The sequence below is a fragment of the Lontra canadensis genome, unplaced genomic scaffold (genome assembly GCF_010015895.1).
Source record: "Lontra canadensis isolate GAN:19392208 unplaced genomic scaffold, GSC_riverotter_1.0 scaffold4, whole genome shotgun sequence".
NCBI classification, from domain to species: Eukaryota; Metazoa; Chordata; class Mammalia; order Carnivora; family Mustelidae; genus Lontra; species Lontra canadensis.
The window spans coordinates 9,560,039-9,566,418 of NW_022630998.1; positions in this window are offsets into that span (position 1 = coordinate 9,560,039).

Consider the following 6,380-nt stretch of genomic DNA (forward strand, 5'->3'; position numbering starts at 1 on the left):
TACCCAGTTACTACAGGCAACAGGTATGTACTGTCCTTCAGAAGCCCTTCCAAGTACTGGAGAGTTCTCCTCTCGAGCAATGTGTAAAGAACCAAGAACCTACATCCAAAGAACTGACATTTGCTTTTTTTGGTGGGAGATGTGTAAAAGGGACAACTGATTTTCTAATCACTACAATATTTCTTCCGCTTCTAAGCCTATTCTCTGCCCTGATCAGGTTTATGGATACACAGGCAGGAACAACTGAATGATGACTATGTGATTAGAGAAATGCCCAGGCAGGAAGAGGCTCTTGTCTGCCATCATCCCGTACTTGGTGCTACATGTCTGCACTTCCTACTGGCGCTACAGAATCTTGGTGCTATTGTCATGCAGAAACAATCCTACTGGGAAATCTACAGAGGGACTGAAACACTCATGCAGTGTGCCTGCAATCCCTAGGAGAGGGACCGGACATATTTCTCCTTCCCTACCCTAGATGCTCAACCTCTGCGATGTCTGCCCATGACCTTGAGGAGCTCACAGTTTAGTGGAAAGAGTTCATATTTTTTTTTAAAGATTTTATTTATTTGACAGAGATCACAAGTAGGCAGAGAGGCAGGCAGAGAGAAAGTGGGAGGAAGCCCTGCTCCCTGCTGAGCAGAGAGCCCCATGTGGGGCTCGATCCCAGGACCCCCGAGACCATGACCTGAGCCGAAGGCAGAGACTTAACCCACTGAGCCACCCAGGCGCCCCGAGAGTTCATATTCTGAGGAGAGATCACCAGGCTTCCCTCTCAGGAAATTGTCCCAGACCTACCTGAAACCAGAATACTAAGCGGTATTCTTAAAAACAGCTTTTCCCTATGGAAACTAGTGGATTTATTCTAGAGGGTCCTACAGAAGGGGATTCTGGAGGCCTAGAGAGACTAGCTGGAGGCACAGCTAGTTTCTCTTCTTAAAAGACAAGAGCCTTATTAGGGACTGCATGTTGGTGCCTTTCAAAATTCCTATGTTGAAACCCTAATCCCCAGAGTGAGGATATTTAGAGTTAGGGTCTCTGAGATGTAATTCTGTCCTAAGGATGGAGTCTCTGTGATGGGAGGCAAGAAGAGAAACCACAGACACCTCTACTCTCTGCCATGTGAGGACACACCAAGAAGATGGCCACCTGTAAACCAGGAAGAAAAATCTCACCAGAACCTGGCCATTCTGGAACCTGGAGCCTAGGAAGTCTGGGATTTAGACCTGTGAGAAAGAAATTTGTATTGTTGAAGCCACCCAGTCCATGGTATTTGTTATAGCAGCTCAAGCTAAGACAGCCTCATAGAACACGGACTTGCTGACTCTACCACAATGGCTTGATTCTTAGAGATCAAGGGGGAAAAAAATCTACCAACAAAGAGGGAAAGTAAGATATACCATGTCTTCAAACAAATATATAACCTTCTAATTCCCTGCTGTTGGCAAGTAAATATCAAATCACATGCAGATTCCAAGCTACTTCACTTCACCCACAGCCCTAGGAAAGAAGATTTAAAAAGAAAGAAAGATAGATAAATGAATTTTGAGATTTTATGTATTTATCAGAAAAAGAAAGTGAGCACAAGTGGCAGGGAGGGGCAGAGAGAGAGGGAGAAGTAGACCCCCACCCCACCAGCAAGGAGCCCAATGCAGGACTTGATCCTAGGACCCCAGAATCATGACCTGAGCTGAAGGCAGATACTCAACCAACTGAGCCACCCAGGCATCCCAAGATTCATTTATTCTTTTAGCTATAATTTACGGAGCATCCACCATATGTCAGAACCTGTGCTAAACACTATAGGCATTTTTTTTTTAAGATTTTTATTTATTTATTTGACAGAGAGAGATCACAAGTATGCAGAGAAACAGGCAGAGACAGAGAGGAGGAAGCAGACTCCCTGCTGAGCAGAGAGCCCGATGTGGGGCTCGATCCCAGGACCCTGAGATCATGACCTGAGCCGAAGGCAGAGGCTTAACCCACTGAGCCACCCAGGCGCCCCCACTATAGGCATTTTTAATAGGAGACTGGTTTCACCCAGTTAAAGCTCCCAGTCATTATGGGGTTGTAGTTCAGTAGCTTGTCACATATACAGTCCCTTTTAAGGGAAAGAAGGGAGGCAGTCCTGGTCGCCCCGTAATACAGCCCACCATCACATCCATGATCCCAGCTGACTGGTCAGGGAGTGAGCACCTGACTTGGGGCAGCCAATCCACAGCCTCGTCAGTGTCCTGCAGGTGTGCTGGCCAGGAAGAAATATCTTTGCTCTTGCTGTTTCCTAATTACCCAGGACATTAGCATGTCTCTCTTGAGAGGTAATATAAATAGAACGAGTCAGAAGAGATGCGGGAATAAACAAAAAGAGGAACAGATACACAGAAAACGTCTTGTCCTATTTCTTCTCCTAGCAAAGCCCTAACTTGTACCTGCTCAGTTCCGCAGAGCTGTTTGCTGGAACCCAGAACCACTTTCCGGTTCCAGTCACTATAATGCCTGGTCATTATCTGGCTTCTGTTTTAAGGTTTTCATGAGATTCTGACTCCTTTATTGGCATAGGCATCCTGAAAATAAGCCTTCATTATTTGAGTTAGCCTGAGTGAATCAAAGTTCCTTGCAAGCAAAATCGTCTATTAAACAAATATGATGGGATAAGAGGGCTATGAAGAGAGTGCAGTGGAAGCACAGAGGGAGTAATTAACACTGCTAGAATTTAAAAACCTGATTTTGAATATCAATATGTTATACTACTGAAGAAATTTGCCATATTTCAAAGGTCACTACATCTAAATTGACACCATGAATTATATAAAATGACACACTTGATTTTCTCGAAGACACAGACTTTTTTTTTTTTTCCTTGACAGAGTCAAATATAAAATAAATGGTGAGTAGAACCCCTTCTCCCTGCTGATATCCCCTATCAGTGGGCCCAGGGAGTAGTTACAAGAATAAGGCTCTAATTGGAGAGTATTCGAGATGGGCGGACCAACAATGAGACGAAGGCCACACACCACAAATGAGCTCAAGGATCAAGAGAGGAAAAACGGGACCCAGTCTAATTCCACAGGAGTAGGGACCAAGGCAAACTTTCCTTAGTTGGCCCTCTGCTTGGGAACCTGGAGTGCTCCCCCATTAGCATGTGACATTTCCTAACAAAGTGAGGAACGCGAGCATCTAGTCGAATGGTTGGATCGGCGGTAACTTGGTTCTACTTGGCATAAGCTCCTCGGGGAAAGGAGGACTTGCTGAGCAGTCTCGAACGTTACCGGTATTTTCCAGCACCTGTTAGTCCTTACGCAGGGAAGCCGTCTCATTATCAAACACCAGGCAGGAGTGGTTCGGAGGGATTGTAAGCAAGCGCCCGCCAGGGCCACAGAACGCATGGCTTGAAGTATTTTCTCTCTACCAGCTCATACCGTTTAAAAATTCCTTTCTTAGTGGTGACACCCCTCAAGCTGAAAAGACAGGCAAGCAACGTTTCAAGGCATGAGTCTGTGGTCCCAAACAAAACAAAACAAAAAAATGCCCCCACTGGTTTAACGCTGTGCGCTCTGAATGGGAGCGGAGGCCGCAGGGAGGCACATTATTCCGATTCCGCTTGGCGGCGGCGGCCCAAGTTTGCTGGGTTCTCTTTCATTCCTGTGAAAAGCTCTCCATACTGATGGAGAGTGCACAGTTTAGATAAACTGGATTAGAAGAAGAAGAGACAGAGAGCGATGTCTGTAATTCTTCCTTAGACACTAAAAATGGGATGGCCGCCTGCCATCCTAAGTCCAAGAAAAGGGCCGTGCTTATCGCAACTCCAACCTGACGTCAGTAATTATACAGAACAGGAGAAGAGAGGTCCCTGTTAACCAAAGCAGGGGCTTTATCTGGCCTTTGTAGGCTCCTGTATAATACCATTAGCATTGCAGCCTCATGATTCCCTCTCTTGTAATACAGTGTTTACCCTTATCTTTCGCTTGACACAAAAGCACAATCAAGACAAAGCCCAGGAATGTGTGGCTCTTCGTGGCAAGGCAACGCCTGCCCCGCTTATCTCTTTTAATTAGTATTTATACTTTACGTTTGTTTTCAGGTTAAAATCAAACAACATAAAGTAGAAAAGCCACCCTGCATTTCCTGGGCTCTGGACTCATTAGCCAGATTTTCTTAAAACTCTGGTACTTCAGAGAAGTTTTGCCAAGTGGCTAAATGAAATGCACACAATTGCAAAGTGTTATGAATATTTATGATGGTTTAATGATGGGATTTTTTTTCCTTTGCATCCATGAATAATAAAGATTCTAACAAGAACAGATAACGAGATGGGGACAAAACAGTGAAGTGGTTAATACAGGAACGGCTCTTGGAGGGACCCCACTGAGAACAGCAGGAGCCAGGGGCCTCTCCTCCCCGTCTACCAGAACCAAGAGCAAAGCAGGGGCGTGAGGGTTAGCCTGTTTTCCTCCCTTCTTTTAACAGACAGCATCAGTTAAAATGGGCATTTTATCCCTACTTTGTGCCTAAGCTCATGGGCTCCCCTGCAGGCAAAGGGGGTGCAGACCTTCCCCTTCTAACGGCGGCATGGATTTCAGCCTTGTGTCATAAGCAGAATTTGCCGCTTTGCATTTTCCAGAATTTGCAGTTACTAGTTAAAAAGCAGTTGGTGGAGGCTCAAGTTGCCTGGCGGGCTCTGAAGGTTGCAGACTATCTCACCAGCTATCAACCTCAGTTTGAGGAGGGCCTTAAGCAGAGGTTTCTAAATGGTAAACATTAAAGTTGTTATCCCCACCAATATTTCATGTGTTGAAGGCCAAGAAAACCCCATGTGAGCCAGCCAGGCTCGGGCATGTAGAGACACTCTAGGTCTCAGCTCCCCGTCTCCCTGTGGCTTGCCCTGCGAGCAAATCACCCTTCCCCGTGAAAACCCTGGCAGGGCCTCAAAGGACAGCGCTGACATAATGGGGGGTTCGATCAAGGAGTTCTGGGCTAGCTGCCACCTTTGGCTTAGGTGATGTACTCATGTGAGGCAAACTTTCCCTGATCTCCCAAGATCATTCACTCAGTCAGTAAATATTTACTGAGCACCTATTATAGGCTACAAAATGTTCTAAGCATGTATGGCGTTTCTCGGAAGAAAAAAACAAAACAAAACAATGGCCCTTTCACAAGAATTTGACACACTTGTAGGGGGAAAGACAACATACCAAATAAGCCAAACAAATACATAAATGGTGGATCCTTAACGTGACCCAGGCAACAAGGAAATAGTACCTCCATACTTACTTTATTTTTTAAAGATTTTATTTGAGACAAAGAGAGACAGAGAGCAAATGCCTGCACGTGCATGAGTTTGGGGAGGGGCAGAGGGAGAGGGACAAGCAGACTCCCCGCTGAGTGCAGAGTCCGAAGTGGGGCTCCATCTCACAACCCTGAGATCATGACCCGAGCCTGAAACTAACTGGCTGAGCCCCTTACGCACCCCTATGCTTACCTTGCTAGTAGGTTTACTTGATGTCATAAACATTCCAGAAAAGTTGCATGAAATCAAATGCTTTTTAAAGCACTTCGGGAGTGTTTATATGAGTGTGTGTCTTTGAAAGAATTGTATGATGAATCCCTTCCTTAAGTGATGACTTAAGGGATTCACGCCCTTCTTTAGCTCCTTTGGGAATCTGAATTTCTACACACTAAATGTCCATTTTTCATAAACTATCGCTGGGATTGGAAATCTTTAATACCAAACCATAAGACTCTTTGATATTTGGTTTACCCCTGTGTTGGGAAGTACACAGCCCTGATCTTAAATCTACTGATGCAAATTTATGGGGAAACAATTCTTATCTGGAGACTCATTTAAAGAGTAAATTAGGTGCAGAGAAAGAATGTCCGATAGGCCCCCATGATTGCTTTACTTGCTCTCCATCTCTATATTCCTCACCAGTCTTCTCACACAGTCCAACATCCCTGCCTGCCAATTTTATTAAAGCCTGCTGTGCGGGAATTTCCTTTCTCTGCTTTACTAGCTACCAAGACAACCCCATCAACGTGATTTTTCACACATTTTCTCTTCCTGTGTTCTGCATCTCAGTGAAATTTCATCTCCCTGACTCACTGTTAAGTGCTTCTCATCTAAAATCACACTCAATCGTAATCTCAAACAAAGTGCAAAAAGAGGAAATCACAAAAGGACAAAGACAGACCAAAGTCCTTCTCCCTCCGATTACTCAGACATTAAGCAAAAGCTACATGGGAATTGCCCAGTCAACCAAGACTAACTGAGTACCAACATCTATGGAATAGAAGATTAGTCTTGGCACACGTCACATTCCACAGCACTTCTCCCTTAATAGAGTACATACATCTGTCTAGATATTAAAAACTGAGGAACTGAA